Source organism: Mesoplodon bidens (genome assembly GCF_964165515.1).
Source record: "Mesoplodon bidens genome assembly, chromosome: 19".
In the NCBI taxonomy this organism is placed as follows: domain Eukaryota; kingdom Metazoa; phylum Chordata; class Mammalia; order Artiodactyla; family Ziphiidae; genus Mesoplodon; species Mesoplodon bidens.
In genome coordinates, this window is record NC_138179.1 from 3,310,396 (window position 1) to 3,329,481 (window position 19,086).

Sequence of the window (19,086 nt, forward strand, 5' to 3'; positions counted from 1 at the left end):
CCAGGCTGACCTAGCTGCAATCCATAGCTATGCTGCAACCAGGGTGATATTTTTGACAAAGCAAATCCGTTCATACCTCTCCTCTGTTTTAGAAAACTTCAAATATGCTTCTTGGCTTTCAGGGTGAAGTGCAACTCTTTACCTGGATGGAATGATCTGACTAACTCTTCCTTATCTCTGCCCTCCTCCCCCGCCCCGCCCCCAGTCACTTCTTCCTGTGGAATTCTTTGGTCTAGCTCCTTTGCGCTACGTAGCATTACCTCGGTGCCTGTCCTGTCTCTGGGCCTTTGCACATGCTGTTCTGCTGAGACTGCCCCTCCTTACCCCTTTTGCTCATGCCTGCTCATTTTGAAATCTCAGCTCTGCCATTATCCCTCCGGAGAGCTCCCCTGCATCACTTCGGCCATTGCTCCCCCCATGTGTCCTTCAAAATGCATGGCAGAAGGGTTCTTTGGTCACATAAATTTGGGGTGTTACCTCTCTCTGGAATTTATAATAAATATTAGAATATTAAAAGGTCTGAAAAAGATTACAGTAGAAAGACCTATTTCACTATCTTTAACCCAACATTCCCCAAAGTTACTTGAACATTTAACTTTTTTTCACAAACCCATTATCACCTTCTTTGGAAAAATCTGGCTTAATCTGATTTAGGAAGAACCTCCTTTGCTCCTGTAGTATCCCAGACGTTGCTGTATCATAGTACTTACCACATATGTCACTAAAATTGTAGAGTCATTTTCTAGAAGTTCTCTCATGTAAATGCCTTAGTGTGAAAAATCATCCCCGCGCTTTTGCCAGTGTTATATGTTCAACACCTGGGATACATTTTAAATATGTGGTATATGTTGATAAATACATTATTGGGCAAAATGGACCATCTATTTTATTGCTGTCAATAATTAACATATACTATTTGGATAGAGTGTGTAATAAAATTGTTTTACCAAGAGTCCCATATCCAACATAGAATATAATTCATAATATTATTGATATGCTTTCTGAGAGTGCCATGCTTATGCAAATTTCTTAATGCCCTTATCCTGAAGGTGAGAGACTATCTACCCTTGGACTGACATGTCAACTTGGCTTCAACCCAGACGTTTCTTTATTGTTTTGGGACTCGTATTTAGATCTGTTGCTGTTGCTTTGTGTTTTGTTGTTGAGAAGACCATGACTGTAGAATACATCAAGTGTATTTAACATGAAGAGAATGCTTATACTCCACATTTACCAGGAGGGTCCTGAGAACGTGGAGGTCTCCCCCATACCACTCAGTTGAGGGGTCCTTGCCTACCAGCCCATCCCCCAGGGAAAGATTCTTCCTTCACCTCTCACCACTGGCAGACACCCCTACTACTTAGGAGACCCCAACAGCCTCCATGCATATGGGCTGAGGACCCCTCCTATCTTAGGGTTCAGGAGATCTGGATGTGTGCAGACAAGTTAACAGTAGGGAGAGAACATGTACAAAGCGTTAAAGGTGACTCGCCAGTTTGAAGGTGGAAAAAACAACATAATCAGAAAAGGTAGCTCTCCCTGAGGGACACCTAAAAAAAGAAATCAAAAGAACTCTAAAAGAAAATAATATAAATTCCTAGGGAGACTAGAGAAGCTTTGCAAAGGAGCAATCTGTGAAAAAGAAAGAGTTCCTGGAACACAAAAACATTGCTGAAAACTGAATTTAGTATCTTGCAGCTCAGATGGAAGAATTATCACACAGAGGAAAAAAATCTCAAAGAAATAGAAATTATGAGTGGATAGTGAAAGCTCCACATGGAGGTTACATCCTATTGTTGGTAGAGGGTAAATAGGTTCAACCTTCTTGTAGAGTAATTTGGACTCTCCATTTAATATTAAGTGGCATATGCCCTATTATAAAGTACTGACAATTCTAAGAACTACCTTACAGTATAAGGGCACAAGGCAAAAACAAGAAGTTCAAAATGCTTTCTCATTGCAAGCTTATTGTAATAGCAAAAAATCACATGCAACCAAAGTGTTCATCAATATGGGATTGGTTAAATAAAGTAGGGCATGCACAGAAATAAATTTCTATTTAGCCACTAAAAAGATGAGGAGATATATGTATACTGACTCGGAATATATGTCCACAAAAATACTATGAAAAGAATAAAAGCATATTATACAGCATTATATAGCATGATCTTGTTTTCTTAAAAAATTGTAATGGTATTAGTGTGTATTAGTGTATATGTCTAAAGGTTTATGTATATATATTTGCTTTCATAAGCATAAAAAACAATTTGGAATGATACCCTCACATACTATAGACAGCATTACCTCTAGGAAATGAGGCTGGAGTGTTGGACAAGACATTCACTTCTTTATATACTTCAGAATAAATCTGTGAGGTTCTGAGCTCTTTTATTTAATTTTGGGGCTCTTTTGTATTTCCAAATTTTCTGAAATGAAAATTGCTTATTTAATTAAATTTTTTACTGTTTAAAAGCTAGAAAGAACTCAAAACACAAGAAGCCATGTATAACTAAACAAGGCAAGGCAATGAAAGGGTTTGCTGAGTTCTCAACAAAGGCACGGAGTCAAAACTTGGAAAAAAACAGCAGTGAAATTCCAATAGCATAAGAGAAACTATTGGAAATGTTTATAAAATTCTTAAAAAACTAGCAGCAAAAAAAAAAAAAATTAAAGCTACTGTTAGCAAAATTATCAACAATCATGGAAAGCCAATCAACTATGACTTTTTTTTTTGGGGGGGGCGGGCTGTGTTGGGTCTTCATTTCTGTGTGAGGGCTTTCTCCAGTTGTGGCAAGCGGGGGCCACTCCTCATTGCGGTGCGTGGGCCTCTCACCACTGCAAACTCTGCCGTTGTGGAGCACAGGCTCCAGACGCGCAGGCCTAGCAGTTGTGGCCCACGGGCCCAGCCGCTCCGCGGCACGTGGGATCCTCCCAGACCAGGGCTCGAACCCGCGTCCCCTGCATCGGCAGGCGAACTCTCAACCACTGCGCCACCAGGGAAGCCCCCAACTTTTAAAGAAGAGCATACTTTGGGTCAAATCAAGACCCAGAGTCAGAGACAAAAGAGTTTGAAGATGGCATGTTTTGTGACCATTTAAGGAACATTTTGATCCAAATGGAAAGTGCAATTCTTTGTAAGGTAATTTTTCAGTTTGGACGCAATAAAGACAATCATAACTATCGCATGTTAAGCACTTAGAATGGGCAAGGTCTCTGCCAAGTCCTTTGTATGCATTACTCCTCTGAAAAACACAGAAATCTTAGGAGAGCTGCAGGTGCTACTGTTATTCCTATGTTATAAACAAAGGCATTGAGCCACATAAAGGTTGATGTATATATGTGTGCTCTCATAAACCTAAAAAACATAAGGTTAAATAATTGGCTAGAGGTCACCCTGGAGGTCAGTGGAAGATCTGAGGCTGGACTCCTGGCCTCTGATACCATTGCCTTTACCTTCCGTGTGGCAGCCGTGGGCAGAGGTCCTGAAACTCTCAACAACAGCAACACATAAAGGACAAGTGATCAAAGTGAAAAGGATTCACTGTTCACCAATTATTATTATTATTATTATTATTATTATGCAGTAATTGTCATATTCTATCTTATATAAAACCTGCATTGGTTTTCTTAAATTAATTTCTCAGGTAATATTTTTGGAGGGAGAACTGTTTTTGGTTTTTTTTTAATTTTTATTGGAGTATAGTTGACTTACAATGTTGTGTTAGTTTCTGCTGTACAGCAAAGTGAATCAGCTATACATATACATATATCCGCTCTTTTTTAGATTATTTTCCCATATAGGTCATTACAGAATATTGAGTAGAGTTCCCTGTGCTATACATAGGTCTTTTTATTTATTTATTTTATATATAGTAGCATGTATATGTCAATCCTAATCTCCCAATTTATCTCTGCCCCCATTTCCCCCCTTCCCAGGTAATTTAAAAGATTATTAGTTCCCAGCACTCCTGGGACTGAGATAAAGAATAAGTATCCTACCATAGCAATAAGCACATAATTAAAATTAACATAAGATAGAATTAATTCAATATTTGGAATAAGAAAGCAGCATCCACTTCATCTCAAAACTTATAACTTGGACATGTGAGCAGTAGCTTACTGTGTATTATAGAGAGGAATAGCTATATAGGAGATTTGACTCCATGTGTTACATTATTCAAACAATTACAGTTGTACTGATGCAATTTTTTTACATGTCATAAAAGTTTTAAACAGCAGACAACTCAAGCTAAATATTTCAATCAGCAGAGAACATTCCAAAATTACTAAGTTGTCTATTTTTTAGTGAGTGTCAATTGTAGGTTACAGGTTGTAACCAGATGGTATCAGCCACAGGAACCAGGGTGAGAAATTGAGAGAGATGTGTGGTGCAGAGAAAATCCTTTGGTGGGACATTTTGGCCTAGAGATCAGTTGCTCCAGGACTGTCAGTTGACAGATTTCAGTGATCATCAGAGCACAGGAGATTGGATTTCTAACAAGGAGACCAGAGTTGATATCCAAAGGCTTTGGACAACGTCCATTCCTATGGACCTGGCAACTGAATCAGGGCCAAGTGCTACCATGACTTGAGGATGGTGACTTGCCAGCCTTGTATGCCCTCTGAGTGTGACTTGGGGTGCTGCGTGAGTGTGGTACAGGCAGAGGGCCAAGATGTGTCTCTTATCTCCCCAAGGTGGGAGCAGAGGCTAGGCTTCCATAGCTAAAGTAATCCAGGATTGGTATCAGAAGAACCCCATCCATGACCCCCTGAAGACTCCCACGAGGTGGAAGAATGGACTCTGTTGAAATGTGCAAATAAGGCAAATGGTGGTTTGGTCTCTCAGTTCTCAAAGGATCCAATTCCTCTTGCTCAGAGCCTGTGCCTTTGATGATGTCCCTTTGCCTGGTGTGTTCCACTCTCCCCATTTGCCTTCTTAACTCCTATCCTGGGGTCAGAATAACACCTCTCGAGGCATTCTGAGTAATAAGTGAATCAGTGCATGTGAAATCACTTAGGACAGTTTCTGATGCTTGAAGCACTCAGCAATCTTAGCTGTTATCATTAGTATGAATTTTTCTTCAGACATTATCCTAACACTTCCCCAATTAGACTTCCCTGATTTCTCTTTCTAGGTTGGATCCTCAAAGACCACCTTCCCTCCTCACTGAGCACCTTGTAAGGTTGCATTATATCATCACACAGTACTTCCAAGTGTATAGTTGTCTCTCCAGTCAGACAGACATTATCATGAGGGCAGGGGATGTATTAGGGCCTAGCACGGGGGCCTTCACATACCAGGCACTCAAGAAACATTTAACAAATGAGTTAATTATTAATTTTAAGGGCTCTCTTTCTCCTTTAAGAACTCAGGTTTTCTTTTTCTAATGTGGAAGAAAGCTTAGAAAAGCAAAGGTGAGTTTTTATGGTTTTTAATGATGTGTAAAACCTCACCGCCACAATGTTCTTAACGGCTTTATTTATTTTGTACCCGAAGAAAAATGATTGGTACCACCGCATTAGGTAGCTACATAAGGTAGTCTCAAGGGTGGCTCTGAATAGTTTTCAAAGTAGTCAATGATATTGCTGTGAAATTGTTGCCCAAATGAGGAGCTCTTATTCAGTGAATTCTTGAAGTGACGGACAGTCTTCTTTGTTCATACTTGTGTAGTTAAAGAAGCTGTTATATGCGGCAGTAGTACACACTTTTCTCAGTAGGTGAGAACGTTCTAAATTTGTTTCCCAGCAATAATTTGCTTAAAGGAGCTGAAGGGGTCGCAATTTCAGGGGAATTTTCGATACGCTTTTTGTTTGAGGGGCAAGAGCGGGGTGGGGGTGGGGTGGGGGAGTGTATGTCAGGGGGAGGTCAGAGGAGTGGTCCTAATTCCGTAGACTCAGTGACACATATGACATCTTGCTGAATCACACCATAGGATCCATCTAAAAGATTCAGCTCTATAAAAATGCACAGTGCGCCTACCTTGTGTAAAAACTCGAAGAATTATCTTTGTTCTTCCTGGGCCGAGCCGTTCAATAATTTAGCACTTTATCAATCTAGGAAGCCCATTCCCAACCATCTCCATGACTGTCAATGAGGAATTAGGTGGCTTACTAAAATATTGAGGGATTTTCCAATAGGGATTTGGATCTAATTCAAATTGCACTCAGCAGTTGGAGGAATGAAAATTTGAGGAAGGCCATCTGGGAGAGAAATTTGGGAAAATGGTACAATTTTGACTGCCAAGAATGGAGACACCTTACCTAAGCAAAACTCTCTCTGTAGCTACTTTCCTAGTTCCTATTCCATGGATTTATCATATCTTCTTAATTTGGTTTTCCAAATTGGCCTACTGATAATAATAATACCAGTAACAATACCAGGTAGCATTCACTGAGTCCTCACTATAGGCCAGCCTTACACTACTATTTTACATGTATTATCTTATTTAACCCCTACAACAATTCTTTAAACTAGCCATTATTGTTATTTCTCTCCATCCCAGAGCACTGAATCCATTTGTAAAAGTCACTATTACTAAAAATGGCAGAGTTTGGAAAAATATTGCTCACTGAAGTGACTAATCTGCCTCATCCAGATCCATGTGGGTGGTGTGACAAGATCATTTTGTCAGGCTGAGGACACCATGACTTTAGTGTTCAGTCTGGGAGATGACCGGGAACCATTTGAACTTCACAATGCAAATAGTTCATGTCAATCATGGGGACTTACCTGCCATCCCCAATTAAACCTACTACCCTGAAAAATACCCTTTTGGATATAACAACAATAGATTTACAAAATGGATTTGGAAGTGAATTGTCTGGTGGGATACCACACTGAAAAAATTGTCTGCACAATTCGCAAACTCCTTCCAAGCACGGGCACAGTCTAATTGTTCCTTTTTTCACTGCCATCTTGAATAAAGAGAAACTTGGCATTGATTTCAACACCCTCCCACCCCATACTCACCAGAAAACTTGGAAAATTTTTCTTGGAAAATAAAATTTGTCCACTTATCCCAATAAGCATGAATTGAGAAAATCATAATTTTTAGGAGAAGTTTCAGTTCATGGAACAGTGTCGGAACTGGGCCTTCAAGAACAAGGTGCAATGTCAGTATGAACCAGAAGCAAGAGGATGATGAGTCTGAGCCATTGGCCTATGCAACTAGACTCCATATCTCCTCTTGCCAGGAACAGACCTGGGAGACAAGGTGAACATCAAGTGATCTTGAAATTCAGGGATGTTCAGGGCAGGGAGCTGAGTGTGCAAGGAGATACCACAGTTGACTTACATGCTTTCTTTGTGGGTTACATCTCCCTGTTCCTCTGAGAAGAGTTCCCAATCAAAATGTTTTCATCTCTAAGCTTCTCATTATTTCAATCAGTGGCAGCACCTCTGAAGGCGATTCAATGACTTTTCACTTGTAATTGGTTACTGTACATTTTTTTTAACACACTTTTTTCTCTCTTTGTTTCAGAGGCTACCCTTTAAAGACAGGCATTTCTCTTGCAGCAAAATGTAAGTACATGTCCTCCTTGAAATGGTGTCTCTTTCTCAGCTCTAGTTCCTAAAACCTCCTAATCTTTAAGGCTCCCATCTCACATTGCTGCATTTTTCAAGTCTGGCTCAACAAATGCAGTTTGAATCTAATATTTCACACTCTTGATTTGTATGACATCATGGAACATTCTATAAACTGTTTGGGAAAGAGGTTGAACCTGATTGTGGTTGTGACTAGGTTGCCTCTAAAAAGCTAGAAAAAAGTAATGAGGAAAAATTTAGGCAATATTCTTTTAGACATTATGACAATGTGACAGCAAACCTTTGAATGTTCAGATTCTCTCAAAAAATGGCTGACTACTTTATTACTCTTTGCCCAGTCCATCCTTGGAATCACAGACTGTTTTACGTTTAACAATATGATAGTTATCTTAATAATTCCTTCCTGTGTGTACTGCATTATGGCCACTCTGTAAACCAGTGTTCTTTCTAGAATGAATCTCCTGAGTATTATGTTTCTTTACTCTTGGTACTCCCAGTGTCCCTACACAAATTACAAACCCCCTCTCTTCTAAAAGACCAAATAAAATTACACAAGATCCGAACTGGGAGTTCTGAGTATTTTAGAGTTTTGCCTCTGGGAATTAGGATGTGATTTTTTTTCTTTTTTAATAAAATGGGTATAAAGGGTTTAACCAGAAAATATGAACATTCCATCTGTCTCTGGAATAATTTGATTATGAAAATCTAAGAGCCAAGACATCTAATATTCCTTATCTTGCAACATATATCACAAATTCTTAAAACCAAACCCCACCACCACTCACATTAGATTCTATTACCCAAGTTCAAAAAACAGAGAATAAATGTGGGTTCAATATAAAGACTCTAGCTATTCAATAGTAGTTTAAATGGTAGTGAGTTTCTTGTCACCACAGATAAGTAAGTAGGAGATCAACAACCATAAGGTAGAAGGTTGATTCAGGTAAACCAAGGAGTGTCCATCAACTCCCAGCTCCTGATTCACACAGAATTTCTAGTGGAGGATGCATCTCAGCACTCACTGAAGCATTAATTAGACACTCTTGGACCTGAGAGAATCCAGAGGTCTCTCTTGAATTATACATATTATATGTGTTCTAATAAATTCTCTTTTGAATCATTCAGTCCCTGAGAAAATGATGTGTTCAGCTGAACTGTAAGAAAAACTTAGTCTTCACTGACTTGCCTGGATGATGTTTTTTGTTTGTTCTCTAGAATAAATTGATCCCACTGCTATTCCCCAAATATTCAAACATCAGCACAAGAAACATCACCCTTAAAATCATTTAAATTTTATGTCTAAGTATTATGCATTCACTGGAATTTGTAAAATGTCAAGCTCTGTATTATATTGCTGTGCTTTTTATTGCAGTATCAAGACACCTGCATGTTATGAATGACTTAAGCAACTTTTACCAATAAAGTCATGTTAGATTTTATGAGCAGTCTCCCTTTTCATGTGCTATCATGAGTATTTTATTTGTACAAACGTGAACTTTTGACTATATTCTCGCTTTTGAACATAGAATGCTGTTCAGGGGAGACCACTTGTGTTTCCTTCCCCACATATTCATATTTGGTAGCTCTTTGTCATATTGTGTCTGCCTATTTAGGTTTACAGTGCTTTTATTTTTTTTATTTTTTTTATTTTTTTGCGGTACGCGGGCCTCCCACTGCTGTGGCCTCTCCTGTTGCAGAGCACAGGCTCTGGACGCGCAGGCTCAGTGGCCATGGCTCACGGGCCCAGCCGCTCCGCGGCATGTGGGATCTTCCCGGACCGGGGCACGAACCCGAGTCCCCTGCATTGGCAGGCGGACTCTCAACCACTGCGCCACCAGGGAAGCCCCTACAGTGCTTTTAAATGATTTGATGTTAAATACTAAAAAATGGTTGGTATATGTTCATGGTGAAAATTAGATGAAGGGCAATTTAAGGCAGGATTTTAAGTAATTATATGCAAATACACAACTATGAACACATATATGACCATTAGCTCAAGATCTCTTGATCAAAATTTCAGTTGAAAACACCTTTTACCTCCCAGATTGGTGGTGGGTGGGGGGGAAGTCTAGTTATTCCACCTTAGGTCAATTTGTGATCATTTTATTTTTACATTTTTTTCTCAAGGACATACAAAGTGCTTGGTGACCTATTTTATTAGTAAATATCCTTAGTAAACTTGCACTAGAATTTTACACCATCCAGACAAGATACATCTACATACCTCTCCATGTCATCTCTGAGCAACTGGCACAAAGTTGGTCTGACCTGTGGAGTCATGGAAACGCATTCAAATCATCAGGCAACTGTGACTGGGGTTCATTTTGACAGCGAGACTCAATGGGCCCCTCTGGAGTTGGCCTTGTGTCCTAATGATGATTGTATTATACAATCAGTACAAACGGAGAACCACCCAATCAGCACCCTATTCAAACAAGGCTTCCATCCACAGTAGGTGGCAGGAGGCTTTGCAAGTAAAGGTCCTGGAAATGTGTACGTGCCAAGTAAAACGCCAGCCCCACTGATGGAGGACAGCCTTACCCAAGTCAGGAAGATGTGCCCCCTTGGAGAAAAAGGGCAGATGAGGGAAGGAACTCAGGTGTAAAAATCAGAAGGTGCCTGTCTGAGTCCCAGATCACTCCCGCAGAAGTGGTAGGATTTTGAGAATTTTAGTTAACCCCTCAGTTTCTAAGTATCTGTATTATGGGGGGTGGAGGGTGGAGTGGGAAGAAAAACACTTTCCTGCCTCCACCAATGGGTGGTTGTGATAAGAATATAATGTTTCAGAAAGATTTTGTCATCTAAAAATGCTTTCTATCTTCAAGAGATTCTTATTAGATTATTGGAGGCTTTCGCTGTTTTTGTGGGAGTCCCTGGGGACTCTGGAAGCAAACTTTGGGCCTTAAAATTGACACTACACAATAAAACAAAAAGAACCATATCCAAATATATCATGCCCCTGAAGAGACTTGCACCCACATTTTTTGTTTCTTTTCAATTACACATACTCTTTGGGACCACTGCCTCTGGTAGAAGAGAATTGTCTTCTGGGTGGTATGGGTGAAAAAGTTGCCAAACAAACCTGAATTATCCAAAGGCCTGTAAAATGCGCAATTGCTTTTTAAGAGGTCTGCTGATATTGTGTGTTCCTTTCGATTTTTGGCAGTAACGATTTTCTGCAATTTGTGGTTTTGCAATTTCTCTTTACGCAGACAACACTCTGGCTCTCATTCAATGCCCCACTGGTTGGGGGCAAGGAACGAGGAGAGAGAGAGATTCCCTGGGGCTCTGACCACTCCAGAAAAAGGAGGAAATGTTAATGAAATAAGTCAGAAAGAATGCTTGAGACTCGTGGAAGCTGGTTGGTTAGTGGAGAAGAAACAACTTTTAATAAATTGAATGGTGTGGTTGGGATTTTATCGAGGGTTTTCATCAGCTAAGCAAAGGTCTGTTCCCCTTAACTCTTCTTGACTCTCCACTGAGCTTTGTCTGGATTGCAATCTCAGTCTTTGTCTTTTTTTTCCCTGTATTCAACAAGCCTAGAACATTCCCTTCTACCGGATCCCTTTGGCCTCTTCTGGCCTTGATGGGATTCTCTTTAAATACTCTGTGTTTAGGTGTCCACTTGCCAATTACATTAACTTGGTTTGTGTAAATTACCTGAAGACCCGTGTGCCAGAATTTTTGCCCTTGTCTCTTTGCAGAGGCAGTGCATGCATATAGCATTTATCTAGGTGAGAGTAATTTGTTCTGTTTCTATTCATCACCTCTGAAAAGGCTTTGCTGACTTCTGTTTGCTTTTTTATGACTGCTAGGCACTGTGCTGAAGGATTTAAAGTTGCATCCAGCGTGAACCTTGCATTCCTTCTCTGTTCACTTCTGTATATCAAAAGAGCCCCTGTTCTCCATGGAGTAGATATCTTGGGGCTTATGCCCACAGTTCCTGGACTTTCTATGCCCAAAGGCAACTGCACAGGCCACTTATTTCTTCTCTTTTCATGACCTAAATGTCACTGTTTCTTTTGCTTATAGGAAGAATATAAAGATAATTGCTACTCTAAGTTCATTGTATAATTTTCATGTATTTGAGGAATATACGATCTTCCTGTGTGTGTCTTACAGGTTTAGGGAATTGTTTGTGTTATGTCATTATAAATCATGGGTTTTTAATTTTGGAAGATGCTTTCAACATGATGCTGTTCAACAGCAGCCCCCAAGTCATCCTCCTCACAACACCCTCTCTAGAGCCCTTTCTCTAGCCCATGGAAGCCCAATCCATTTTTTAATAGCTCAACACTGCCAGCTTTCTTTTGCTAACCTGAGATAACCTTCAGGTGGTTTGTGCTGGTTTTACTTTTGGAGCTGCTCAAGAGTTCACTCCTTCTTCCACATGACAACCCTCCAAATATTTTGGAATCTGATCCCCTATACTTTCTGAGTCTTCCTTGTCCAGGCTAAACATCCTCAGTTTCTTCAGTCATTCTTCATATGACTTGATTTAGTTACCCTTTTCCATGTGTCTCAGTCACATTTTTCAATGTTCCTCTTAAAATATTACAGCCTGAACTGAAAAGAATATTGCCAAGATGGTTGACCACTGCAGAGCTCCAAGGAATTAAAAAAACAAAAACAAAAAGCTCTCATTCTGGACATATTATTTCTATTACTATAACCTAAGAGCACATCACAAATTTCAATAGCACTTTAGTCCTGAGGTTAATCCTAAAACCTCTAGCTATGTTTTACAGAAGCTGCCATGAAAGCAGGTTTTTTTCTGCTGTATCTATGTATTTGATTTTGAATAAGCAAAGCTTTACATTATGGTGATGCTGATTAGTTTCAGAATATTAGTGGAAACTGTTAGGAGCTTTTTGAATTTGACTTTTTTTTATTCCTGTCCCAGTTTTGGGACATACTTGATTTGCTTCTTGAATTCATTCAAGAGATTGATTTGAAAAAAAAAAAAAAAAAAACAGTGAATATCTGGATTTTAAGCTCCTCAAACGAGGAATCATGTTTTATTCATCTTTGTCTCTCCTGTGACATTCTGTTCAACAACCAGAGGCTCAAGAAATGCTTTTATGAAATCAGTCAATAAAATCAGATACAGGCAGCTTTCCAACACCCTGACAGACAGCCATCTTTTGATTGATATCAGTGCCCTTAACAAGCCAAAGACAAGATGAATTTTACACTATTTTGCTCATGCTTGGTGATTTTGTAGCATTATAGTGTGACCCTCAGGACTAGGTTGCCTGGATTCTAATCTACATGCTTTGGAGCAAGTTTCTCCCCCTCTCTAGTTCTATTCCCTGATTCATAAAAATTATTTGTACCTGCCTCATTTGGTTGTTGTGATGATTAAGTGAATTAATCCATGTAAAGAATGTAGAACAGCTGCCAATAGTATAAAAATAATAATTAATATAGTAATAAATGTATTGTTTCTTTTGTTGTTCTCAAGATATGCTAGTGTAACTGCCCTATCCTAAGGTGAAAGAAAGCAAGTTTGGCCTAATTTGTTCATGGTGGACCCATACTAGCTCCAAATAATAATTATGGTATGAAAATGCCACGTGACCGAAATACAACTCAACTGCTGTGCTGTCACACAGCACGTTCACTGATGTTTGCTGAGCTCTTGTGCCTATAGCAAACCTATGGCTGTAACTGATGTATAAATGTAGTGTACAAATAAACTGTGGTTAATATCATTGCTGTTAGTGAGTAAGACAAAAGTGAAACAACAAAGATGTATGTCACAGACCCACCCATTCATCAATACTGTGAGCAACTTCTTTACTAAATTGGATAATAGTCTTTGAATACTATAGAATATTTCCCCGAGTTTCTGTATTATTCACAGTATGAGTTATAAACACAACACTTATGTTTGCTTTATCTGTGTTACTAACATTTTCTACATCACTTTCTTAAATCGAGACAACAAACAACACAATAAATCAAGCCTTGATTTGAGTATTTGTTGATTTCTTTGGTGTTGATACTTCTACCATGGCCAATTTTAACCAACCAACATGATGATTACTGAATTTGGAATTAAGAAAGGATGTGCAACACCATTATATGGTGTTTCTGTCATAAAGATACAATAGATGCAAATAACCACAGAAGTATAGGTAATAATAAAATGTCATAAAACAAATAGGAAGTGATGAGTTTTGAGTATTTGTTTCCCTTGTTTTTAATACAAGTTATTTCATTGCAAGTTTATATAATTCAATTTTTAAGAATGGCTGTGTTTAAAAATCAGCACATAGGGCTTCCCTGGTGATGCAGTGGTTGAGAGTCCGCCTGCCGATGCAGAGGACGCGGGTTCGTGCCCCGGTCTGGGAATATCCCACATGCCGTGGAGCAGCTGGGCCCGTGAGCCATGGCTACTGAGCCTGTGCGTCCCGAGCCTGTGCTCTGCAATGGGAGAGACCACAACAGGGAGAGGCCCGCGTACCACAAAAAAAAAAAAAAAAGAAAGAAAAAATCAGCTCACAAATTCCTGAAAAATCTAACTACTGCCCCTTGCAAACTGTCACAAGCCATCTCTAGTACAACTGGTCCTTCATGTTTAGATAGCAGTATGGGGGGTGGGGAGGAAATGGAAACATAGAGTTTTCAATAAAAGCAACTATCTTTTATTATTGATAGTACTAAAGGTTGGAAAACTATGGTACAAGGCCAAATGGCCATCATCAGAAAATCTACAAACAACAAATGCTGGAGAGGGTGTGGGGAAAAGGGAACCCTCTTGCACTGTTGGTGGGAATGTAAATTGATACAGCCACTATGGAGAACAGTATGGAGGTTCCTTAAAAAACTAAAAATAGAATTACCATATGACTCAGAAATCCCACTACTGGGCATATACCCAGAGGAAACCATAATTCAAAAAGACACATGCACACCAGTGTTCATTGCAGCACTATTTACAATAGCCAGGTCATGGAAGCAACCTAAATGCCCATCGACAGACAAATGGATAAAGAAGCTATGGTACATATATACAATGGAATATTACTCAGCCATAAAAAGGAACGAAATTGGTTCCTTTGTAGACACGTGGATGCATCTAGAGACTGCCATACAAAGTGAAGTAAGTCAGAAAGAGAAAAACAAATATTATATATTAATGCATATATCTGGAACCTAGAAAATGGTACAGATGAACCGGTTTGCAGAGCAGAAATTGAGACACAGAAGTAGAGAAAAAAACGTATGGACACCAAGGGGGGAAAGCAGAAGGGGTGGGGGTGGGGGTGTGATGAATTGGGAGATTGGGATTGACATGTATACACTGATGTGTACAAATGGATGACTAATAAGAACCTGCTGTATAAAAAAATAAATAAAATTAAATATAAAAAATAAAAAAGAAGAAAGAAAAAAAGAGAACCAGGGATGGTCTCTGCTTTCTTGGGCTTTGTGGTGTCTCCTACTTCTGTAGACCAGGTCCATCTTATTTTTCAGATGCATGTGGCCCAAAATGGCAGGCACAGATATCAAGGAGAGGACATTTTAGCTCTGTTTCCCACTTGGGAAATCCACATATAATCCAAACACCAAGATAGGAAACCCACATCCTTCAGGTCTTTGGTCCGTGTTATGCCACTGGCCAGCAAATGAATAGGATGCCTCGGTTGGAAACATCTCTGGTTCCATTAGCTGTGGATAATGGACTTTTTAAAAAATCAAGAATGTGTGTTGAAATTTATCAAGTATTTTTCTGAATCTAATGATACTATTTTATGGGTTTTTTCCCTTTAATCTATTTGTGTGATAGACTGTATTCATAGATTTTCTGATGTTGAATCTCACTGCATTCCTGGCACACCCTACTCAATAGTATCTTTGAAAATACATTGATAAGCAATTTGCAAATGTCTATTTAATTTTTTTCATTTAGGTTCACTTATGAGAATGCCCTACATATACAGTGACCCTTGAACTGCACAGGTTTGAACTGTGCAAGTCCACTTATAGGTGGATTTTTTTTCAATAAACATATTGAAAAATTCTTGGACATTTGCAACAACTTGAAAAAACTCGCAAACTCTGTAGCCTAGAAATTGCGAAAAAATTAAGAAAAAGTTAAGTATGTCCTGAATGCATAAAATATATGTAGATGTACATATGATATACAAAATATGTGTTAATCAACTGTTTATGTTATTGGTAAGGCTTCTTGTCAACAGTAGGCTATTAGTAGTTAAGTCTAGGGGAAGCCAAAAGTTATATGCGAGTTTTCTACTATGCAGGGGGTTGGCACCCCTAACCCCACATTGTTCAAGAATCAACTGTAGTTTTCTTTTTATGGAATTATATTCTCCTTTATGTTTGCCTAGCATTGAGTTTCTTTGTACTTTGAAAATTTTATGTATATCTTACTTTTTTTGAGACTTTCCTTCTATCCCTCCTTCCAACCCACTCTCCTCACACTTTATCTAAAAGCTTTGCTGTTGCCTCTACTCAGCCCCCCACCCAGGACTCCTGGTCCAACCAAATATTTAATAGGGGCTTATGTTCCTGCTCCATGGTGATATTGGGGATATCCAAGATCCAAGCCCCCAAGCTCAGTCACTTTATAAAGTTGAGTGTATATTCATCTACTTCCCTAGGTCACAACTGTATCCCAAGCAACAGTGGACAACAACCATTTTTTCCTCCTTTGTCAAGTTGAGAAAACTCACATTACCTCCTGGTATCATCAGTGAGCCCAGCTTTAGCTCCCCCACATGCAATTCCCAGTAAACTACAGGTACAGAGCTCCTAGCCCTTCCTGAGTTTAGTCCTTCTTTGTCCTGATTCCAGAGTGAAGCTCAGCTAGAGGGCTTCACCCCTCCACTTATTTCTTCATTTTCCTGTTTTATTTGTTATCTACAGAGTTATTGATTTTGTTTGTGAACAAGACTATATCTTTTTAATACTTTATTTACTTCATTGAGTCCCATAAACTTATATGGTTTTCTGGGGGAATGAATTGGGATAATTATGTGAAATTTTTTAAATACAAAGGATTATAGCAATAAAAGGAAACACTAGTATAAACCTGGTATGTGTTCTCTGCCTAGAAAACTCCCCTTTTCCTTTCTGCCTACCTAAATCTTAATCATTTTTCTCTGGATACTTATTCTAACTCATGTTTTGTCTTCCTTCAGTTTAACCTCATAAATATGCATTAAGTGCTGTAATATATCAAGCACTGTACTAGCACTGAGAATAGAGAAAGGAAGATAGGTGTGGTCCTTTTCTTCATGGAACTGTGTCTAGTGTGGGAAACTACTAAACAAAAATTTACAATACAGTATAATAATGACATTAAAGGTTTTGCATTTATCATTAGAGCATCCTATTTAACAATTGACTACATACTCATTTTTTACTATTCTATAATTTATACATGTGGAGTAATCATGTCTTCTGAGTTCTGAAAGACCCATGAAGATAGTGAATATATATCCTGTAGTGCTCTTATTTAAGTCCTTGATTTCACACACGGAACCAGGAATCATTGTGCACACAGGATTAAGTAGTCTTTATCCTGCAGTAGGGTTAAAGGCACCAAAGCACACAAAGAGGTGGTTTTAAGGTCAGCTATTATTGCTTTTTGTCAATGGCCATTACAGAAGTTATAGAACAATCTGTTGACACAGAGTGATCTTTAAAGTCTCAGCGTATGGCTTAGAATAAGACTATTTATTATTTTAGAGTTAATTTTAAAAAGAAACAGCAGATTATTGTGTCTCCATGTTAATTAAATTTTAAGGCTAAAATAAAGTAACTTTAAAGTGGATAAAGTAACTTTATTCCTGATTTATGAAGCATCTTGTCTTTTAAAAGGACAGAGACAGACCAAGAGAGAGGCTCAGCACTACATAAAAGACACTGTAAAAGCTAACTGCTCAGATCATGAATAGATACCAGTTTAAAGTACCTCTAAGAAACCCCTAGCATATACTCCAATATTTGGATCAAAATAAAAGATAATAAAATGACATCCACCAAATGACCATAACAAGGGACAGATAATACCAAGTACTGATGAGAATGCAGAACAACTGGCATTCTCATATACTGCTGGTAGATGAGACATTCGGTACAACCACTTTGGAAAACTGGCATTATCTCCTAAAGATAAACATAGGCATACCCTATAAATTAGTGATTCCATTCTGATGTATATACCCAACAGAAATGCATTGTGGTATATTCACACAGTGAAATACTATACCGCAATGAGAATTACAGTCTACAACTACATGCACCCACATGAATAAATCTCACAAACAATTCTGAATGAAAAAAGCCAAACAGTGGAAAGTACTCATGCAATTGATAAGCATTATGGACCCATTTGGGGAGTTTTTGCAACCAGACCTAATCCAAATTTGGTGGATGGTAACCAGTTGAACCTTTTCCATTTTATCTTTTTTCTACCAAATGCTTTCATTTCATCATCAGATGGGGCAGATTAAAGCTATTGGAAAGACTATAAGAGAGCAGAGTTTCTAACGTAAGAGGTCAGTGAGCTAGGATAAGACAGGAATGCCAGATATCCAGTGAATGAGGCCAAGTTCTTAGCCAGACACTTTGCAACAATGGGAATGAGGCAAACAAGAAGCAAAGCTTGAAAAAGGAGGCTGAAGGCCAATAAGAAAATCCAAATCAACTGGAATGGATCATACAGTGAATTAATGTCACCATTTGGACACTCAACCACACAAAGACAGGAATGAAAGAAGATCTCATTCTTGTGAGAAGGACCACACAGCGGCAAAATAGGAACACACCCTGACCTGAGACCAATATCAATATCATATACTGTAATTAAAATTACACTTTTAATCTCCAGTTACATTAAAGAGTATTGAATGTTATGTTTTTTATTAAAATTTAAAACCTATATAAGTAAAAGCAAAAATAAACAAATGGAACCTAATTAAATTTAAAAGCTTTTGCAAAGTAAAAGAAACCATCAATAAAATAAAAAGACAACCTATGGAATAAGAGAAAATAGTTGCAAATGATGCAACTGACAAGGGGTCAATATGGAAAAAACAAAAACTCTAAATCAAAAGCTACATGTACCCCAATGTTCATAGCAGCACTATTTACAATAGCCAAGGCATGGAAACAACCCAAGTGCCCATCAACAGATGACAGGCTTAGGAAGAAGTTATATATATATATATATGCACAAATATATATACAATGGAATATGACTCAGCCATAAAAAAGAATGGGATATTGTAATTTGCAACAACATGGATGGACCTAGACAACATTATACTTTGTGAAGTAAGTCAGACAAAGACAAATACTATATATTACAAATACTATGCAATATCACTATATGGAATCTAAAAAATAATACAAATGAATCTATATATAGAACAGAAAACAGATTCACAGACATAGAAAACAAACTTATGGTTATCAAAGGGGAAAGAGGGGGAGGGGGAGGGATAAATTAGGAGTGATTTAAAAGATAACAAACTACTATACATAAAATAGATAAGCAACAGGAT

At 38.5% G+C, this 19,086-nt stretch overlaps 1 protein-coding gene across 1 annotated transcript in view; it reads left to right on the forward strand.

Annotated features, from left to right (window-relative positions):
• Positions 1-7,487: 7,487 nt before the first annotated feature.
• Positions 7,488-19,086, forward strand: part of ANKFN1 (ankyrin repeat and fibronectin type III domain containing 1) — a gene marked incomplete at its 3' end in the record, with an annotated part of 258,888 nt that continues 247,289 nt past the window's right edge. Inside the window, exon 1 of the mRNA XM_081218673.1 lies at positions 7,488-7,522. The remainder of the gene's footprint in view (positions 7,523-19,086) is intronic.